Source organism: Camelus dromedarius, chromosome X, assembly GCF_036321535.1.
Source record: "Camelus dromedarius isolate mCamDro1 chromosome X, mCamDro1.pat, whole genome shotgun sequence".
NCBI lineage: Eukaryota > Metazoa > Chordata > Mammalia > Artiodactyla > Camelidae > Camelus > Camelus dromedarius.
In genome coordinates, this window is record NC_087472.1 from 109,497,078 (window position 1) to 109,519,792 (window position 22,715).

Genomic DNA, 22,715 nt, shown 5'->3' on the forward strand with positions numbered 1-22,715 from the left:
AACACAGGCCTGCTGCTCCCACCAGAATGAGTATCTGCCCACAAATTAAGTTGTCCAGTCAGTGTCTCAAATGTCCCCTTCCCCATCAGGAATCATTTGGTAAAATAGCCTCCTGGAAGTAATTAACCTCTGCTCTGGGTGGAGCCCTGGTGGGGAGATGTGACCAAGATCAGGGAAGACACATGATTTAACAGGAAATGCACTCAAATCTGCCAATGACATGGCCATCTACGTAGGAGGTGTCCTGGACCCTTTCAATGCATTTTTGTCCTCAAACTCACCCCTGTGTGAAGTTCCAGGAGGACTATTGTTTAAATACTTGAGGTCTGATTATGTAAAATGAAGCACGTTTCAATCTCAACCTGTGCCAACACCAGCTCAATGAAGTTTTCGGCAGACTGGACTTCGTCCCTGGTTCTGGCAGGGAAGTGGGGTGAGAGCAGACAGGTTCCACGTGTCTGCCAGCTCTGCTTTTCTTTGCCCCAAAGGACTGTGTTAGAAAGTGCTCCTCCTGTAGATCCGGGGGCTCCAGAAACTGTCTGTGGCCACACGTCCCCTTTCACAAGCCCACCGTTCTTATAAGCAGCGTGATTCCAGGCGAGATGATCCCTGAACCCCTTCCTCCTCCCACCTCCTGGAAACCCACGTGAGGAAGCATCTGGCTCTTCCTGGCCTGAAAATTCTAGGAATCAGTGGGTATTAGTGATATGTCCCTAAGGAGATGGTTGGGTATGGGGGGAGGCCCAGGGACACTGATGGGGAAAGGACGGGAGGGTCTGATGGTTCAGGACAGGGACAGAGGAAGGGCTGTGCTCTGAAGCATTACTGCTGGTTCCCTGTTGAGCAGGGAACCCGGCTCGCATCTGAGACCGGGGACGAGAGCCAGTTTGATGGACCACTGCAGACCCTCAGGGCACCTTTAGCAAGAGCAGTTCCAAATCTCAACTACAGTATAGCACTGGGCTTCTAAAATGCCCCCAGGCCTCACCAGGATCCAGGCGTCAAGGTGAGGCTGACCTCCCCCCAGGACTGAGCTGGAGAGTAGGCAAAGCTGCTCCGGACAGAGGACGTGTACGTCTACGGGGCACGTGCTTCACTCTTCCCCAAGCATGCTTTCTTTCCCAGTTTCCCATCCAGCGGAATTACACTGGCATCACCATCTACATAGGTCTCCTGGACCTTTCAACACATTTTATCTTCTAACTCACCCCTGTGTGAAGTTCCAGGAGGACTGAACTTTTTTCTGGAAAAGCCGTTTAGATAGACAGCTCCTACAAGGACTCACGGTAAATGCGATTTTGACCTAGAATAACCTAAGACTCCTACATTTTTGGCATTATTGTACTACGTTTGGGAAAAGGCATAATCTTGCTAAGAATAAATACTGATGAGACGTGTGCCCACTCCGCACGCACAATCGTTTCAGCATTAGTTGGCGATAAAATCCCAGTGGAGCAAAAACAAAACAAAACAACAAAAAAAAATTACATACAATGAAATCTCAGTCCGGAAGCAGAAACGTGACAATCTTGCTTCCTTTTCACTCCCTAGGCTTACACAATTCACTGTGGCTGCACGGTGTACAAGCCAGTAACATATCTGTGTTTCTTCCTTTCACTTTTCAACCCCAACTAAGCTTACCATTTACACGGCTGTAAGGAGCAAAAGCAGAATTACAAGCTTTGTTTTTAAGCATTTCCGTTTTCACAGTTTAGGTCTGTTTTCATTTCCAAAGGAGACCTAAAAATCCTTTCACGGAAGAACCCCAAATCATCCAACGTCTAAACAGACGCCGAAGTCCCTCGCGCACAGAGGATTTTTGAAATATGCTCTATCTTGCGAACGAGAGGTTAACTGGAAAGTTTCTTTTTTTTTTTTAATTTCTTGTTTTGTTTGTGTAAATCTCAGAGGTTAGATTCATGCTAATTTTGCCACAAAAGCATGTTTTGCTAATAAATCTCTAGATAAATCTGTTTTTGTTCTTGTCGGGAAAAAGAAAAAATTATCACACATATGTGAGTGTCTTAAAATATGTCTGGGGAGGTCAAATTCGTCCTGAGCTGCAATGTTTCTTGGATGGTACAAGTTTTCCTTCGCTATTTTAAAAGAATAGCAGTAAGTAATATAAAATGGCGTAGGGGGGTTTTGTGTTTTTTTTTTTAGGATTTGGTTGACGCACTTTGATTAAATAATAATTTACCTTAATCAAGAAGTAAACACACTTACATAAGTTAAATCTACACAGAAGAAAACCAAACGAGAATTCCAAAGCGTAAGTCAAAGACACTGCAATCAAATACAACATTTCTAAGCTACTGTTCCTAAACTAAGCAGACTGGAAGAGAAAACACGATGTGATGGGAAGAAACTTAGCTAGATGTGGAGCAGGAAAAACTGAGACCTCGGTCCCGAGTTTAGCACCACTGAATTCGGCCACCTCAGAGCATCAGTGTCCACATGCGTCTGGTTAAGAACTCGCCTGGATGACTTGGTCTTGACGTAAAAATTTCACTTAACTTTTTCTGACTTCAATTCAAGCGTCACTGTCACAGAAAATGACCTACTTTCCCACATAGAAGTCACACGGGTGACTCCTTCATGTCGGGTAACACATACATAACTCACATTCTAAAAACCGTTTGCTTAACATTTGTCTTTACCAAGAGTTGGTAAAGGGAGGGAGGAACTATGCAGTTTGCTTGGAAATTCGTTTTGTTTGCTATTTTTCTCTCTAATGCTTAACCCAATCCTTGCACAGGACAGACACCAAACAAATCAATACTCATTGTAAAAGGGATAAGTGAGTTAATGAACACTTACCTTTTGCAACAGCCGTTCCTTTTTCATGTTGAAGAGGCAACTTAAACAACATTTTGCAGGCAATCAACCACACATTTTAAAATACTCATTGTAAAACAGGTAAGCGAGTTAATGAACACTTACCTCCTAAAACAGCCGTTCCTTATTCACGTTGAGGAAGCAACTTAAGCAACATTTTCCCAGATAATCCATCAACCACACATTTTTTTAACCCCTTTTTGTACAGCTGCCCACACATGTGTTATTTTGAGAAGCCAACAACTCTCAACATCTAGTTCCTTAAGTCCGGGCGTTCACACACTTCTTTGCTAGTATCTGTGTTTTACATCGGGCACCCCCGCTGTCTCCCGCACAGGCTGGCTGCGCTTGTCAGAGCGGTCATACGACACGTACAGGAGCATCTTTTCCGCGCACCACACAGAACAGTTACTGGCTGTGTCCCCACCCCACCTCCACTCCCATGTTGGAATCCTAACCCCCAATGTGATGGTATTAGGAAGCGGGTCCTGTGGGAGGGGATGAGACCATGACGGTGCAGCCCTCATGAATGGGATTAGTGCCCCTAGAAAAGAGACCCCGGAGAGCCCCCTCATACCTTCCACTGCATGGATACACGGCAGGACGACGGCTGTCTATGGACCAGGAAGCAGGCCTTCAGCAGACACTGAATCCACTGGCGCCTTGACCTCAGGCTTCCAGCTTCCAGAACTGTGAGAGACAAATGTCTGTTGTTGGTAAACCACCCAGTCCATGGCACTCTGTACAGCAGCCTGAACAGACTGAGACAATAATGTCATCACTCGGAATAGCCCCTGCATTTTTCCTTTGGACTGATGCAGAATACAGTGAATAACCTCCTAAAATGCAGAATATTACGGGACGTAGGAACAGAACGAAATCATGGATAGATGATTATTTATTCCTATCTTGGCCATTAGTCAGATTTTATTCTACCTGAAACAGTTTTCCTCACTGATAGCATTCTGCAGTTTCAAGATGAAGTGACTATGTAAGAAAAATAACAAACGGCTAGGCAATTATTTACAACTACCTTCCTGAAGAATAATTTAAAATGTCAAATGGTAATTTAGCCCCAGTCTTTAAAAGACCTGGAATAATCACTTGTCAAGGGCCATTTCAACCCTTTCAGGGACTGAACTGATTGAAGTCTCTGAAGCTGTCCTTTGCCTCTTTGGACACTCATACTTAGGGGCCAGAACGTGAAGAGTCACTGTTAGGAAGCTTCTTTCTCTGGCTTTAAACCAGACCTGATGTTGGTCTGGCACCCTGAGAACCTGCTTTGTATTCATCTCTCTTCTTTCTGAGTCCACGTTAACTCATATCGGAAGTGAGAGGGTCTGACAAGCTAAGCGGAACTCGGTAAAATGTTTCCTCCTTGCGTTCAGGGCAAGTGATGCGGCCTAGAACTGGAACGCCGGGCCTGCAGCAAGGATTCCAGAAGGATGGAAAGTCTGGCCTTGCACGTGGGCTGCTGACGGGAACAAACCTGGGGCTTACTGAGCTTTCAGTGAGGTGTTGCAGGTAGAAACACTGTGGGCTTTTCATAACCACTGGTCTTCCATTTTGTCTGTTTTGCTATAAAGCTAATATTATACAGAGAGATGAGATCATGTAGCATCACATGTACAACATGCTGTGATTGTATGTGTTACTTGTAAATAAAGTACATACATGTAAATAAAATTATATAAACTACATATATGTATAAATTACATACAAGATCGCCTGCAATCCACTTTCACAGGCATCTTTTGGTGTCTAACATGATCCACACAAGAATATAAACATTGTCCAAATCTTCTTTCTTGAATACTTGGCTCCTGATTGTAATGTTTTGGAGCAACAAACAAAACCACACAGAAATGAAATCAGGGTGCACGCAGTCCCCAGGAATGCCCAGAAACTTCCCAGCAATTCCCTCGCCAGAGTCTCACAGAGCATTTCCTCCATGGGACAAATACGTCAGTGCTCAGTGTTTGTTCTATGAGTAACTAAAACAATTTGGGACATTTGATACAAACCTACAAAATAATAGATTGCTTATTATGACTCTTTACTTAAGCCCATAACCAAACTTTCATGAATCCTCTTGCGAGGTGGAAAAATACCCAAGATAAGGGAATGTTTGTGAACCTGTGTCGACTTACATAATCATACTGCTTACGTTTAAATACCTGGGAAATAATACGTTTAAATGGAACAATGCAAACAGAGAACCTTTAGGTCTCAGTACGAGAGCTGAGCCAAATGTTGGCCATACTGGATTTGCTAAGGTCCCATGTTGTTTTCAGATATTCTGTCCAAGGAGAAAAATTCAGCTTATTTCGTGAAACCACAGGGTTTAGACGGAGAGGTATGTATTATCTGATAAGAATGAATGCTTTATATTCCAGTGCAGATCAGGCTTAGGATTTTTCACTGGTCACAAGTAAATCCAGCATCAATACATGGGAGCCATATTAAAAATAATCTCATTTAGTCCTTTTAATTGTAACAATCAGAGACTCCTGGAACTTAACTGAGTCACAATACGTCAACCAAACCCCTGGCAAATGGCTGTAAAAGGAAGCACAGGGAAGCTTTGGAATCGCCTGAGACGAGTGCTCTTATGACCCAGCTTTGAAGTGCCCCACGCTGCACATTTACACAGCTCTCCAAGCCCATCGTCCTTTGCCACACTTCAGGCTCGCACAGGAATCTCTGGAACTTGAGGAACGTCGCAAATACCAACGTGAGTATGCAAAGCACGTAAGAGCGTAACTCGGGAGAAGGTAAATATTAGCCCCACTTGACAGTGATGTCAAAGGAGGGAGGGAGGCGGCCCGGACTCAGGCCAGGTGCGTCGGGGTGGAGGGCGGGCCACAGACTCCTTCACCAGCTGGGGCCGCACCCCTCCGGGTCCCCGAGTAACTGGTGGAGGGACTCAGGACGACGCTCTGTGGCAGCACTGTGTCTAGACTTAACATCACCGTAACAAGAGCCACTCAGACTGCAGGTCAAGGGAGAGCCACGTCGCGTCCCAGTAACACACGCGTATTCAGAAATAACGAACCAGGAGCTGCCATCCCTTCACAGGTTGCTTGTGAAATGAACATTGATGCAAAAGGTCTCAAATTTCCTTAATTTCCTTGAATAAGGGCCCACGGCAAGCAAAGTCTAACCTCAGGGAAGAGAAAAGAAGGAACCCATATGAACGTGCCCAGGGGCAAGGACTCCCTGCGCCAGGCACTGGGGGCCGTGAGGAGTGAACCACAGCTCTAGTCCCCCAGGAAGGATGGGTTGCCAGTGACCAAAGAGGCTTTAAGTAACAAGTTGGAAACGACGCAAGGAACAGACAGAGTTGAGTCAGTCTGTATGGGGCTGGGGGCTCAGAGCCAGGGCCCTAGACTGCCCCAGCCTCACTTCTCTGAAGACTAATTTGGTATGCAGAAGGGACTGGCCCAGCTGATCCCCCGTCATCCAAGGAGCAACTGGAAGGCAGGGCACTGTCAAGAACAGCCTAGCGTCACCTCTGCAATATGTCTTCATCCCCAGAACTGAATTTCATGAGGGCAAAAAGGGGGAGGCTAAGTCTCAGCTCACCCAAAGCTCCAGCGGGTACAGAGACAGCAAATGCATCTCTCTGCTACTCTGTTTTCCAACACTGCCACAGAGACCACCACCGCCCCTGGGGGGGGGGGGGGCAGGAAACTAACAATTTTCTTTGAAATACTCTAGGAAAATACATGCAGGGAGTTTTACTGGGTCCTCTTAGCTACACCAGGTCCTGCATACAGAAAAGGCGCTTCAAAACTATCCAGGACCCAGTCCTCGAAGTCCCACGGGTGAGATCTTGCTGCGGGGATCGCTACGAAAGAGATTTGCATGGAACCTCCAAGTGCCAGACCTCAGGGTTGTCAAGCTGAGCACTGCTTTCCCAGCTGTACATTTAAAACTATGTCAAGTCCGTGCATGCTTGAGACCTGTTAATGGGTGCTTATGTGGGGCGAAAGCAGACCTTTTGAATTGCAAATTTTGAGGTAGAATCCTGGCTCATGAGAGGTTAAGCCAAATTATTTGCCACCTTGGATGTAAAAATATGCAGTAAAGTCTAGACCTGTTCTATTTACTTTCTTTTTTTCCCTTGTGCAAAGTTTTTTTTTTTTTTACCCCTTCTTTCTTCTCTTCCCCTTAGAAGAAACTAACTGGTCTGGCATGTTCATCAAAGCAATTTACTGAGAATGCACTTTGACGGCTGCATTAAGAATGTGGACTTGGGAAGACAAAGGGCTGTTTTATCATGCACATAAATTATATGCTTTAAAAAAACAAAGTGAAGGCTCAGAATTCTTCAGTGATGCTCTAGCCAGAGCAGAATGGAGTTCTGCCTGTTTTTTGTTTCAGGGCTTCAAAAGGTTTGCTCAGGGACCCATGGCTGGCCAAACCCAGACAGAAAAGGTAGCCCGGTGCATGGTCGTATTCCATCTGCATTTATCAACATTAAATTTAGTATGAAAACCAATATATGTATGTATATGCACGACTGGGACACTGTGCAGTACACCAGAAACTGACAGATTGTAACTGACTGTACTTCAATAAAAAAATAAATTAAAAAAAATTTAAGTCAGCGTATATGTATTAAGTATCGACCATGAGCCAAAGACTGTGCAGAATGCTATGAGGCATTCAAAGGTGGGCTGGACGGTGTCAGAAGACGTTTTGGGGAAAATGGCTCCTTAAATGAGTAGTCTCTGGGGAACAGTGAAAAACGTGTGCTGTGTGATTCCAGAAAGCGTTTCCTGCTTTCTATGAAGCACTTAATTATCTTTAATTGACGGCTCATAAAACATCTTATTTTAAATCAAATTGTGATCTACACATTTCTTGAGGGAGGGATACAGAACCAACAGATATGGATGGAGATTCCATAAGCATCAAGTGTCCTGAGCAAAGGTCACATCTTTTACACATCTAAGCTGTGTAACGGTGGATGGTTTGCTTTAGCGTCTGAAGCACATAAAGAGGAAGAGACAGAGATAAAGCTGGAAAAATGGGAGTAATGACACAATTAAAAATACGAGAACGCTAAGAAGAACTGATAAGAGAATGCTATGATCAGAGCTGTGCTAAACAGTGTGTGGATGAAGTGGTATGAAATACAACAGAAGATTCACTGGGGGCTGCCATGAAAAGTCACTGAGAAATAGCTGTAACTGTAATAGGCTTAAAAACAAGGGATATGCTAGGAAGATGGACGTAGAATGCTGTCTGTCTTGATAAATGTGCAGTGAAGGAAGAGTTGAAAAATTACTTCAATTATTACTAGCTTGATCAAAGGTGAAGGTCACATAACCTTTTTTCATGATTTAGGAGAACCTGAAAATGACACAAACGATGACTGTGAAACTGAAATGCAAGGAAACAAACAAATAAATACACACACATATAATTTACAGCACCACCAAAGGTGCCAAATACCAAGAAATAAATCTAATTATGGGAGATCTTTCACACAGGAAACAACACAAAATGCTGAGAGAATTTAAAGAGGACCTAAATAGAGAAATTTATCATGTTTATTGACTTGCGGGACTCAATATTTTTAACGCACCCGTTCTTCCCAGCTTGATTTATAGGTTCAACACAATCGCTATCAATATTACCCCAAGGTTTTTGTGGCAACTGAGAGACAGTCAAAGGGCCTAGATTAGCCAAGGTAATCTTAGAGAAGAGCAAACGTCACGGGCATAATTTACCGGCTATCAAGACATACAGTGAAGCCACAGAAGCCAAGAGAGAAGCACAAAGGAACAACAAAGATCCGTGGAAAACCATCCAGAATCTGGATGACCCACTGATACAGTCAACGTATTTATGAAAAAGTGCCATAGCAATTCATTAGAGGAAAAGATCGTCGATTAAGTCAGTTATTTTAGTTCAACTGGATGTTAATATTTTTGAAAAAGGAATCTTTACCTCTACACCTCAAATAAATGCATATAAAATAAATCACAGACCATTTGTAAAACATATATAGTACAAGTTGTAGAAAAAAAAAAAAGAAGACTATGTTTATGAACTCGAGGTGTAAAACAGCTTCTAAACAGCATACAAAAATCACTAGGCACAAAACAGAAAACTGATAAATTGTTTTACATTAAAATTAAGAGCCTTAGTTCATCAGCAGACATCAGTAGGAGAGTTAAAGGATAACACGGGGGAAAGGACATGATAGTCCCAAAAGGACCAGTATCCAGACTATATAAAGAACTCCTACAAATCCATACGAAAAGACAACTGAATTAAACATTTTCAAAAGACTTGAACCGACACTGCAAATGAGGATTTCCAAATGGTCAAAAAGCACAGGAAAAGCTACTTAACATGATCACTCACCAGGAAAATACAAATGAAAGCCAGAATGCAAGAATGTATACCACTACCCAGCTACTAGAATGAATGAAATTGTTAAAAAAAAAAAAAAAAAAAAAAGATTGACAACCTCAAGTAAGTGACATGACCGTGAACCTACTTGGGAGAGTGTGAACTGGCCCAGTCACTTTGGAGAGCTGTTTGGTAGTGTCCACTAAAGCCAAGTGCCTGTGTACCCCACAAACACCCACACAGTTCATTCCTAGGTGTAAACCAAGACAATGGAATATGCAGGTCCAACAGAAGTACAAGTGTGTTCATCGTGCCTCTTCTCACGATAGCCCCAAACTGGAACAACCCAAATATCCATCACAAATACAGTGGATGAAAAAAAAATTATGGTGCATTTTCACAAAAAAATATTACCAAGAAATAACATAAACAGGATGAACTATGGCTGCACACAACACCAGGAATGACTCTCACAGATGGAGTGGTGAGCAGACAAAGCCAGAAGCTAAACCCTGTGCCCCGTCTGACCCCACTCCTCTGCAGTTTAGGGAAGGCTGAACCAACCCACGGGAGCACATGTGAGAGTGAGGCAGCTTCCAGCTAACAGGATGATACCGGTTAAGAAGGAGCAGGTGGGAAACTTCTGGGTCTCGGAAATGTCTCTGTTTTGACCAGCATGCTGGTGACAGTAAGTACATCCGTATGTGGAGTATCAGTGAATGTCACATTTAAAGCTGTGCACTGTTTATATATGTTATGCCTAGAACATAATGATAATTCTTAAAACTCTAATGTTTCCCTTACCTAGCATGTTATGAAATGTTCCATTTTAACAAAAACCAATATGAAGGCAGTTTTTGGAAAGGAGCCAAAAACCTAGTTCATTTTTTTTCCCTCCAGAATCCCATTCACATCTACATTTTCATATATTATGCATTTCAGCAAAACAATGGAGAGAGATACACTTTTCCGCCCTTTCCTGAGGAAAAAAGAGGAAGCCTGAGGCTATTGAGAAGCATAGCAATGACTGGAAACATAAAAGCGAACTATCTTCTTTTACAAAAATGATTACCCTGATCACATAATATAGCAGTGTTTCAAAGGCAATGTTACCCGGTAGAATTACACTGTACCTGACCGTAACAGCTCTCTCATCTTTTCTAATATATCTTATAGCTTTCTCAGGAAAGAAAATGGTCCTTTGATAGTATACAGGAGATGAGGTGCTGAATTTGCAAAGTTGGGTAATTCTGACCGGAATAAATTCATAACAGCCGTTGTAAGTCTCAAATAGGTAGGCCGATATTCATTTTAATATAAGTATCTTCCCCGCTTCACAGTGTATGATGACATTTATGGAAAGCTTCACCAGCTGACCTAAAGGCTCATATTCTAAAACAATTCAAGTTTAACTAGTTTAAAGCATGTAAGTAATGATGCAAAATGCAACAGCATCACTGGAAAATTCCGCTCGGCCAGTAGTTTCGGGTTCCATGTGATTCTGGGTAAGTATATTCTGCAAAGCTCTTGGCAGACAGAGACATCATCTCATAGTATTTTAACAAAAGTAAGTTGATATTAAAAGAGGCAGATGGTACAGAGGGCTTCCCGTGTGCAGGCACGTCAGACGAGGTGACCGTGTGCGGGTCAAACTCTGCCTTAGAAGAAGCACAGCCAAGATTCGAACACGTGTCTGTCTGGGTCCCTGACCTGCGACTTTTGTTTGTTTTTGCTTTTTTCCTCAAATATCATCAGAAGGCAATGGCGTGGCGTCAGGGTCAAGGCTGTGGAGTTAAAGTAAAGCCAGTTTCCTTCCCAGCTTTGCGTCTCACCATCTCTGGGACCCTGGGGGACCTACACTCGGGTTCCTCATATAAAAAGGGCCAATGAAAATGCCAGCCTCACTGACTTCTTATGAGATCAGACGTGTAATGGCGTGGCAACAAGGCCACCCATACTTAGTGCCCTGCTGTGTTGGTGAGGGGAGGTTTCCTGGCTGTGACCTTCCATGCTCTGTGCACACACGCCCCTGCTGTCTTTCTCTGTGTCCTCACTGCTGTTTATAAGGACACTAGTCCTACTGGATTAGGGACCAGCCTAATGATGTCGCTTTACCCAATTACGTCTTCAAAGACCCTCTCTCCAAATACAGTCGCTTTCTGAGACACTGGAGGTTTGGGCTTAAGCAGCAATTTTAGGGAGACACAATTAAGCCCATAATGCTGTGTGCATCTGTGTGTGTATCTTAGAACCATCAGTGCAAGTTGTTTTTGGGGGGCCCTGATGTTTTAAATGTAGCACTCTCTTCTTTCATTAATTCAGTCTTTCCTTTCACAGAATGTTTGTCCCTAAGTGTGATATCCATTAATTTCCTGAACACCTGGGGATATCTGAAATAGAGGTTAAGAACTCAATCTAAAAATTATTTTGCTTATTTAATGTACCATATGTGAAGAGAGGGAAATGCAAATATCTCCTAGAAATTCCAGTGGGTCTTTGGTCAGAAAAACTCCACCCCCTCCACTGCATCCAGCATCTACCAGGGCGGAGGCACCTGTTTATTCAGACCCTTACAAACTCCTTGAGATCTGCAGTCTCCACGTTAACCCTGCCATGTATTCATTCACTAAAAAGTATTCCGTGGACTGTGTTCTGAGTGGTCCCCTTTAAGCTCAGGGGCTTTCAGCAGCTTTACACACACACACACACACACACGGTGACAAGGACTACGAGAGAAATTACAGAGTGCATTGGGACATGGAGCTCGATGGAGGAGAGATGGTCGTTTTACAGAGGGTAGCCAGGGAAATCTCTTGCTGATAAAATGACATTTGAGCCTGGGCCTGCGGGAAGTTAAGGGGTGAGTCCCGCAGGAACTTCGAAGAGAGCGCTCTGGGCAGAGGGACGCAGCAGGAGCGTCTCAGAGGCAGGAGTGAGCTGCCCGACTGAGGAGGAAGGAGAGCATGTAGCTGAGCTGAGTGAGTCAGGACGCACATCCTAGGAGATGAGGTCGGGGCTGAGTGGGAGGCACGGATCCATCACCTAGAGCCTCGAGGGCCACTGCAAAGATGCCTTTAGTTCTGGGAGACAGGGGACGCCACTGGCAGGCTTTGGATGGAAGGGTGATTGATGCTCTGACTTCATCTTAAACCACTGACCGCCCTGTGGAGCGTATCTGAATGCTGTTTTCAGTCACCAACTGAGGGAAGATGTGAAGGATGGAGGTGATAAAAAGGAGGCTGTATTTTCAAAGTGGAGCTCAGTGGCTCAGGAGCTGAAGGTCTACTTCAGCTCCCTCGAGTGGGACCATCTCTCCTCAAGGCAGTGAGTAACGATGCACCCTCCGGGCTTCAGACCATGGTGGAGACACCAACCCAGGGGTGCTCAAGGGCCCCTAAGCGTCGGGAGGATGGCTGCAGGGTTCTCTCTGATAGTCAAGAACACACAGGGGACATCGAGCCTTTTACTCCAGGCCACCATCCCATTTTCTTTCCATCATCTCTACAAGTATCCTTATTTTAACCTGACACATTATTGGATCTTCCAGTAACCTTCCCACCACACTCGTGTCCAATGTGTAGTCTGCATCTCATAAGGCAATCACTGTGCTGCAGCTGGCAAATGCAGAAAGCGTGGCATTTTCACAGCCTAGTGTATGCCCACGGGTAAGATTTATCTATCATTTGAAAGAGAATACCTAAATGACCGTGCCATGAACGGTTTACTCCTCTGGACTATTCAGAAGAAATCTGAATTAAATGATCGCATCATTGGAAACTTGATAAATGTTGATCGAAGTGATTTTCCCCTCAAAATAAGACAGAATGGCAATATACCAGATCTTATTTAGAGAGCTGTATTTTACTTGGATAAATAATGTCTTTCATGAAGCTTACTGGATGGTTCTGCTAGTGGGGTTCACAATTCCTTTTCGCATAGTAGCAAGTGGGCCAGCTTAACTGTATAGCCCTGAAATGAGTCACTCGTTTTACCACAGTCCTCGCGTTAGGGAGGACTGGGCTAATGTGTTTTAAGCTGTGAGAATAAGGGAGAGCTTGGAGAAGACCCAAATGGATCAGTGATCAACACAGCCACTACAAAAATATACAACACAACCCAATTCCCTTGTAAGATGTTTTTTTTTTTCCACAGAATTCTTTGGGGGAGAAAACCAGCCTTTTCATTACAGTTCCAAGATTTTCTCTGCTCTTGCTGACATAGGCTATTAGCAACCCTGACTGTGTTTTAGAGACTCATGGAAATTCTGGGTTTTATCGTGTTTGCAAAATGTGTCTGGTAGCGAATGTTGCCTCCTGACCTGATCTAGGGTTGCTCTGGTTAAGCTGGTGAAAGGCTGGACGTTTTGACACACTCTGGAGAAGGTGAAGCTCTTGAAGCCAGAGACAGTAATAAAACGGCTCGGCCTTGTTCTATGTCACACGGTGTCACCATCCCTCCTCGCCAAGGTGACGGTGACACTTAAGGCTCTTTTCCCCTCTAAATCTGTAATCTGTAAGACACTGCGTGTACCCATTTCAAAAAGCATCACTCAGAGTAAAATGGTGGAGAAGATGGTTCACACATCCAACTTTGAGTGAAATACATTCTGGGACGTGAACTCACGTCCTAAGTTTAGAACATGAAAGCCATCCTCCACGAAGCTGGTGACCCCCCAGCACTCTTTTCCTGCTCTTTCCAAAGCTGCTACTGGATGAAAAGCAGGGCCAGCCAGGGGGTTATTCACTCTCTCATTTTTCTGCACATTTAGCGACAGATACAAGTAGTAATGCACTTTCTATTAAAGAAAAACTTAAAAATTACAATGTCAGGATGAAATGTACTGAAACACTCTATTCGCTGGCTTTAAGCAAAGTAAGGAACCAATGCGTTTAAGTACCTAAGTCCTGGGTAAACAGTTAACCCAGTAAACCTAACTTTTTCTCAGTTACTCCTTAACTTCAGTCTGGCTTTCTTTTTTCCTTCTGGTTGACCACTGACTTCGACCATCGGTGGTGCCTGCCCAGAGCTGTCCGAGGATCTCTCTGTAAGGAAAAGACCTTCTTTAAACTAAGTAGCTATCTTTTTCTCGTTCTTTCTCTTCCCTTGGCAGAACAGTGGAGCAAGGAAACCAGCAGTGCTTCTGTAGACCCGGAAGATGCTGGCCCCATGTCCTTAACCGTTTCCAACGTGGACAAGCATTCCCCAGCACTCACTCAAATTGTTCTTTTACTGAAACCAGCGGGAAAAGTCACTGATGCCCGCAAAGCACCTCAGAGTTCCTGACAGTCACTGTGCCACCGGGCCCCAGAAGTCAGCCCCTATGGAAAGGAGGGCAGGAGTTTTTACCTCCATATTCAGAACAAAATATGCTCAGAGAGACTATGCAGCTCGGCAAGGTTCACACGGCACAAGGTTGGGTGGAAGGTCTGGTAGATTTGGCCTTTGGAGTCCTCATTTGGAATTTTTTCTGATACTGTGTATTCACATCATAGATTCATTTCTTTGCTAAGCTCTGCAGTTTCCAAATCTACTGTCTGGAAGCCTTCTGGTTGAATTACTGCTATACTGACTAATCTGAGCAGATGTCAACGCTGCTACGGCCTGAACTGGGACCCCCGTACTCTATGTAGAAGCTTGAACCCCCAGGGTGACTGTATTTGGACACAAGACCTGTGAGGAGGTGATAATTGTTAAGTGAGGTCATATGGGTGGGGTACTAAAAGGGGAGAAGTTTACAAGAAGAACAAGAGACACCAGCATCTCCCTCTCCAGGTGAGGACATGGTGGGAAGGTGGCCGTCTGCACGCCAGGAAGACAGCCCTCATCAGACACCCATAATCCATGCTGGGCCTGGATATGGATTTTCTGGTCTGCAGAAGTGTGACAAAATAAATCTGTATTGTGTAAGCGCTTGATTATTTTGCCTCTCTCCACGGCAGTTTTCTTGCAGACAACAGTGCATTTTCATCAGCTCCAGACTCCCTAATTGCTAGTTAAAGATGGCAATGTTTGTCTCCTCCCCCAAAACAGACTTAAGGAAGCAGAATCAGTGCAGAGAGGGCCCCCAAATCGGCCCATGAAACCATATCCACATAAACCCTTCTGAACACACTTGCAGAAGGAAGGCGAGGAGTTATTAAGTAACCAATGACTGTAAGGAGTGTACAGTGTCTCCCCTCCTTGCTTTGATTCTGTGATGGTCTTCTTGGTGGGGCAGCTTGGCGAGGCTACAGCGTCTACTTACTCAAACACGCCTACAGGCGTTGTCACGAATATGTCCTTAAAGCCCGCAGTCAGCGGACTTCAAGTGAGGGAGAGACCATGCCAGGGAGCTGGACCAGCCTGATTTCCGGCTGCAGGGCTGCCCCACTCCCAAATCCACTATCCACATTCACGCAGTGTTAGTCACAGGAGCCAAGATAAGGACACAGCCCAGATGTCCCTGGATGGATGAACGCATGAAGGAATGGCATCTATGCACTTAAGCACTACACAGCCACATAAAGGCAGGCAATCTTGCCGTCTGCAAGAACGCGGATGGACCTGGAGGACACTATACAAAGTGACACGAGCCAGACACAGAAGGACAAACGTTGCATCACGTCGCTTATACGTAGAACTGACGAAAATCAAGCTCATGGCAGCAGAGACTAGAATGGTGGCTGCCGGGGGCTGGGGGGTGGGGGGATGGGGAGACACAGGTCAAAGAGAGCCAACTTTCACTTATAACACAAGGAGATTCTGGGGGTCTAGTGTACAGCATGGTGACTGTAGCTAATACTACTGCATTGCGTATTTGCAATCTGCTGACAGAGCAGATCTTGAACGTTCTCACTACACACAAAAAGGTAACCATGTATGATGATGGGTGTGTTAACTTGATGGTAATCATTTCACAAAGTATACAGGTATCAAGTCGTCTCCACTGTGTACCTCAAATATATACAATTGTTATTTCTCAGTTATACCTCGATAAAACTGGTGTGGGGGAGGAGTGGGAAGAGAAGGGCTGACGCTTCCACGAGAGAAGGGAAAATTCAGCAGCCCCGGACTGTGTGGTGAATTCCAGTCTGCCCTTCCTGCCGATATGCCCTGCAGATTTTAGACTTGCCCATTTCTCCACAGACAAATGATGGCAGATACAGATAGATGCAGAGAGACAGAAAAACGGATAGATATAGGTCAATATCCACCTTTCTATTTCTCTGTCCTATGCGTAGCTAGCTAGCTAGATGACAAATACAGACAAATGTACCTATCTCTGTCTACCTACCATTTCATTACCTATAATCTATAGATAATTAGTATCTACATTAATACGATAGCAATCTACATATGCTTAATATTCATACAATCTATAGCTACATACAACAGACTACATCCTCATCTATCCATCTGTCTGGAGGTTTATATTACACATAATTATAGCATACCTACATATCTATACCAACATCCATCTGTCCACCCAAACATCATCTATCTACCTGTCCTAGGAGCTCCCTGCTTGAACCTTCATTTATACAGACATGATACTGCCTAGGTGAGCTGAGCAGTACTGAAGCTGGAAACGTGCAGAAAACGACCACAGGGAAATGGCAACTTCACTACTGAATCCTTGAACATTCACCTTAAAGCAACTAGCAAGTGGTCTTCAGTGACTCATCAGATGTCCTCTTCATGGGCAGCTGCAGCGGGTGGGCATCCCGTGGGGTCCGACGTCAGGAGCCCCTTTGAGCTTTGATTCATGGAAAGAGAATCGGCTGTTGGTCTCCTCCTTGGAGAAAGGCGGGCATGCACGTGGTGAAAGCAACCACGTTAGAGAGAGGGTATGTTCCCGGACAACAAACACGAGGGACGGATGCAGGCAACACTGAGACTAAGGGCCCTGTCAGAATGGGGACCTGTTCTCGGAGCCCACGTGCGGGAAGAGAACAAGCTACAACATCAGTGCAGGGGGCAGACCTGAGCGCCCCAGGACGCGGGCTCCTCTACCAAGGAAAGCTCCTTAGGAAAGGAGACCAAAGGTGTGAGCCTCCACGGCGGGAGCAGAGCAGTACCCCTGGCTGTGAGACGTCACTGAACATAAATGTCAGCCCGTCTATGATGCCTGTCTCCTTTCCCCCAACCCTGCTTTTCATGATTTAAAATCACGCTGGATTACCATCTCCACCCTAGGGCTGGTTTTTCCAAACAGGCAGCACATCGCTGCCTTTTTAACTTCAGTTTTGCTCGGCTCAGAAGCCACACTTCAGCTTCCACAGCTGTAAAAGAAGGCGACCTGGGACCCGGGATTCCATTTTCGTGCTGGTGCTGACACCCAGGACAAGCACTGGTGGCTCCTATTCCATCCGGGCGCCAACACTGTGTCCGTGTATCCGCGTCACTGGTGGGAGGCCCTGGACACATTCCTTCCAGCTGCCACAACCATGTCCTGCTGTCTGCTCTCTCTCCTCAGGAATATGCAGGATTCTTGAACCTTCCTAAGCCCTCAACTAGTTACTCCTTGGATCCCAAACACCACATCCAGCTCCCGTGCCTACCTAACCTGTGTGGAAAATCTCCAAAGCCCTACACGTACATCTTTTCTGCGATCTTTGTGCCTTCCCTCCATGGAATGCCTTCAATTGTATTTTTTATATTGAGGAAACGGTAGATCCTTGTGCAAGTAAGAAATAACGCAGAGAGCGCTCAAGTCTTGTTCATCCACTTCCTGTCAGAGGAGCATCCTGCAGAACTGCCGTCCACCAGCCTCCCCAGTAAGCAGGCCCTCGTTCGTGTGGCTGTGTGCCGCTAACGCAGTTTCATCACGTGTTATCACGACGTAACTTTTACTTTAGTCCACACACCACTTTGATTGGGTCTCTACAATTTTAATGTGTATACAGACACTTGCCCAAATGCTCAGGGAGCCTAATTCTTGTTTGCATCTAGCTCTTAACCCTATTTGGATGGAGGTAAATATTTTTGGACTCTGAAATTCCTTTCAGCTCACTGATGGTCAGAACTTTGTTGAGGTGGATACTCTGAGAAGGTGGAGAGAGTCACCGGAATTTACAACTGTCTGTTTCAGTAGTGGATCCTCACATCTAAATTACTCAACCATCCTTCACTGTGACCCACACTGTCCTGTTTTTAAGTTATGCCCTGGTCCAGTTTTGGACCCTGAAGTGACAAGAATATCAACACAAGTAAATCTGTTGATAACTGAGGACACACCTGAGAAGGTGGTAGAAGAGATTCCTTGCTATTTGATTTCATTTTATTTCAGAGCCCCGAACTAGACCAGGGACAGCCTGTATAACCAAAAAAAAGAGAGAGAGAGAGACAATTTCAGGTTATATGCAGAGTGTGAGATGGAGTCTGATGACCAAAATGAACATATATGTAGGATTTTATTTGCATGCCCAGGAGGAAATCCTGAGCTTGCCAGAGGTAACGGTAGCATATAAGATACACCCCCCAAGTTAAGGCAGTCGTAAGCTGTGATAAATTGCATGAAAAAGATGGGGAGACATTTGTAGGCAGTAAGTGCAAAACTGATAGATTAAAGTTCTCCTACTGTTCTCTGTAATAACTCCCTTTGCTCAAGAGAGGTAAAGGCAAAATCCCAGCCAGACTTGAGAGGCTGGAAAGAGATCCCTGTCACACCAAGGGGGTATCGTGAATAAATTCCCGGAAGAAGGTACATCTCACGATCCACATTAGTAACACTTCTCTGATGGTTTCTTGTTCGGAACAGTCATGTTAACCACTTCCTGGTGATAGACTGAACTGCCTTCCCGGGGAGCCAAGCGGGGAGAAAAAAGATTTTGGCCAAGTCTTTTACTGTCCACCGCACGCTCCTGAATGGGTGTGCTGTACTCAGGTGCAGATAAACCAAGCAGCTGGGTCTGCCCAGGGGTGTGTCTGGGTGCTGGGGTGGGTGGAGATCAGGTCAGGGTGGGAGGCAGGATTGACTCACAGCCCTGTAAGCAGGAAAGGCTAAGAGCAAAGACTCTACTTACAGGAAAAACGTCCAAGTTCATAAAATAAATATTAAAGCAAGAACCGCAACTCCACAAGCCAGGCTTATGCGTTCATGATTTAAACAGAGCTGTGCGGACCCCAGCAGTCCAGATTTCTAGGAACAATTCCTCTAACGGTGGGGGAAAAATCCTGACAGACAGAATCAATAACAATCCTTAGGCAGATAACATACACTGGACACAAATTATCTTCTAATTGTATGTCCCCCTGACTCCTGAATCCATGGTGTAAATAAATCACCCTTGTTACATCAAGATTACAGCCTTCCTCCCCGAGGCTCTTGAGAGAAGTAACAGTGCAGATATCCTGCGTTTCGGCCTGAAGCAAGGGAGAGACCATTCTGGATTCCGCTTTCTTCCAGCAGCCCAGCAGCATTCCCCAATCTTTCTTTCACATGCACAAGAAGCGGAGAACTTTCTGCCAAAGCAAGGGCCTGGGTTTGCCTGGTCGGTCATATCCTGAGCTGGGAGGCCGCTGATCTTTTTTCTGAAGCTCTGGACACGGGGTGAAGTGCTCCTTTCCTCTCCGTCCGTTTTCCCCAGCTGCGAGCGGGGACACATTTCCTCCCTGCCTCACAGGTACATTTATGAGTTTCACATCAGATAAGAGGACGGAAATGCTGACGTGCCAGCCGAAAAAGCCCCATCCAAAAGGAAAAGGACGATTCTCGTCTTACAAACTCATCAAGCTGTGGGCTGGTAACTCGAGGCGTCAACAACCACCCGTGTTTCTGGTACTGTGATCCACGCGGCAGCCAGCCACCAGCTCTCCTGCTGGGTTGGCGGGGGCTCCCATTCCAGGTTTACGGCCGCGGCAGAGCCGGCCACCCCGTGTTATCAGGAGACTAGAGAAACTTGGACACTTTCTTCAGTGTCTTATTGGCACGGAGGCCTGGAACAGTTTCACCTCTTCATCTGGGTCCTCTCTCAGTCCAGGAGACATGGTTAGTGGTTTCAATAGAGATTTTTTGCCTGATTTTAAGACCCTGCAGATGACGCTGGGGAAACGGCAATCAGTGGGCAAAAAGTTCAATCCAGACACACATTTCTGTGCATTGTAGTCTTGGCAGAATGAGAATAAGAGAGTTTTGACACAAGACACTGGGTCCTTTTTTTTTTTTTCTCTCCCCAAATAACGTGTGTTTCAGATGCTCCCTTTTCTGGTTATGTTTAAGGAAAGAATTTCTGAATGGAGTGACCCTTCTCTTCATTATTTTCCAGGAGAGACTGGGCCACAGATTGGTGAGTGTGAAAATACCTGGTGGGGCTGTTGCTACTCATTTTGGAACATTTCTGGCAACATGTCAACTGCCTGCTTTCTTAGGAATGGGGCTTATCGGGTCAAGAGAAAGCCAATGGGTAGAAAGCGGTTTTGCTAATAAGTCAGGAGGGGAAAAAAGGGCATTTTAAGGATAACTTCAGCTCAGAGCGTCTTTAAAAGGTTTAGGAAAATAAAAGAGGTCTGTTTGCTGAGCTGAAAGTAAAACCCTGTTCCCCCATCACAAATGTGCAGTTTCCCATTCCAGGAAGACAGTCCGGAACACGGAAACACGCAGTGTTGCCAAGAAGAGTCTGTGACAAGAAGAAGAAAGAAGAAAGAAGAGGGGGAGGGAGAAGGGGAAGAGGAAGAGGAGGAAGAAGAAGAAGAAGAAGAAGAAAACCATGTTCTGGACAGGTTACTTTTCTGCAGAGAACTGGAACAGCTGGAGTAGGAGCATACCATGTTAGGGGTGCATCTTCCGGCCCTGAACACAGCCTCTGCTAAGATGCCCATCTCAAGACTGACTGATGAGGGTCTTTCTGGGGTCTTCTGACTTCCTCCAAGTCTTGGGCACCCCAAACCAACAGGTAAAACCGTCACATGCCTCTGCTTATGCCGAGACTGTTGCCTGGCCCGTTCAGGTGTGAGAATCACAAAGCCATGGACACTGGGGTGCACAGGCTACAGAGATCTAGTAATTTTAAATGCAGTGGGGTGTTTTCCAGTGCGGCCAGGAGCCTCAGCCTTGGGTATTTTCCATAGCTGTAGGCTGCATAATGTAAGTAACTCACCCCAGCTAGCCCTGAAGGGCATCTCTGCCTTGCATTTGCTCAGCACGCACTTCTAGGTGAAGCTTTGTTCACACTCTGGTGCAGAGGGCCTTCTGCAGAATATTCCTGTCAGGTGCTGGGCAGTGAAGAGTCTAAACTCTGCACAGCACGTGGTGTCTGTTGCAACTGCTCAACACTGCTTTGCAGCCAGAAACAATCCACGGCAAGTGAACCTGACTGTGTCCCAATAAAACTTAATTTAACAAAATAAGTGGAGGGCCAGATTTGACCCGCAGACTGCAGTTGGTTGACTCCTGCACTAGAGGTTGATTATGTCCAGGTATCCGGAGTCTGGGGTCCTGAGCACTTGGATAAGAGCTTAAAGCAGAGGGTGGCAAAGTGCAGTCAGTGGACCAGATCTCACCAGGTGACCCGTGAAATGTGACACACAAGAAGGATACGGGAACGACAGTGAACGACAGCAACATGCAGCGGTGTCTCAGGAACCTGATCCTAAATGAAAAACTCAAGTCACTAAGCACTGCATACTGAACATCTTTTTTTAAATAAAGCACAGAAGCAATTAAAACTGGTCTTGCCTGTTGCAGAATTTAACACAGATGGAATCAGGCAGTGAGTGCTCTTTTTTAAAATCTGGTTTCTCTCCACCAACATACTAATTTTGACATTCACCCACTCTGTCGCATGTAGTAATGGTCCCTTCATTTCTGCTGCTAAGTAACTATCAACATACCACAATTTATCTTTTCCCCTGTGGACAGACACTGCTGTCACTTCCAGTGTGGGTCTATTAGGAATAAAGCTGCTGGCACTGGGGCATCCATCTCTGCAATGACATACATGTTATCACGTCTTCGCTACCCGAAGGGTTGTACGGTGGGTGGTGTGCGTTATCTTTCTGAAAAAATGTCGCATTGTTTTGTGAAGTGACATTCTAAGTCCCCAGCAGCCGGGAAAGAGTGATCCAGCTGCTCCACATCTTCAGCAACACTTGCTATGGTCAGTCTTTTCCATGTTGATCCTCTGGACCAGGATGTACTAACATCTCCTGGGGTTTTAATTTACATTTTCTGGGATGAATGATAGTGAGAATTATCAGTCGAGTGCCCCGGACATGTATGAGGGGGAGGATGGTGGCAATTCAGCCCCAAGAGAGACAACATTACATTTTGGGGTGACGGAAATCTGCTCCACCTCATGACGGTGGTGGTTACCTGAGTTTTATCTGTTAAACCTGAAAACACATGCATCTCACTGGACATGACGAAACCACAACAAAGATAATACTAATGTATGAAATTGATTTGGAAAACTCACCAAACAATCTACTTAGGGACAAATACACATGCAATAAATTTCTACTAAAAAGATAATACAAAGCACAAAAATTCAATCTCACGGCTGTGACTGGGAAGAGAAAAGATGCTACAG

At 45.2% G+C, this 22,715-nt stretch overlaps 1 long non-coding RNA gene across 2 annotated transcripts in view; it reads right to left on the bottom strand.

Annotated features, from left to right (window-relative positions):
* The window catches only part of LOC135320091 (uncharacterized), a 483,416-nt gene that overhangs the window by 124,327 nt on the left and 336,374 nt on the right, over positions 1 to 22,715 (bottom strand). For both annotated transcript variants that reach the window (XR_010379267.1, XR_010379268.1), the window contains one exon: positions 3,416 to 3,528. This is a non-coding gene — a long non-coding RNA (uncharacterized LOC135320091). The remainder of the gene's footprint in view (positions 1 to 3,415; positions 3,529 to 22,715) is intronic.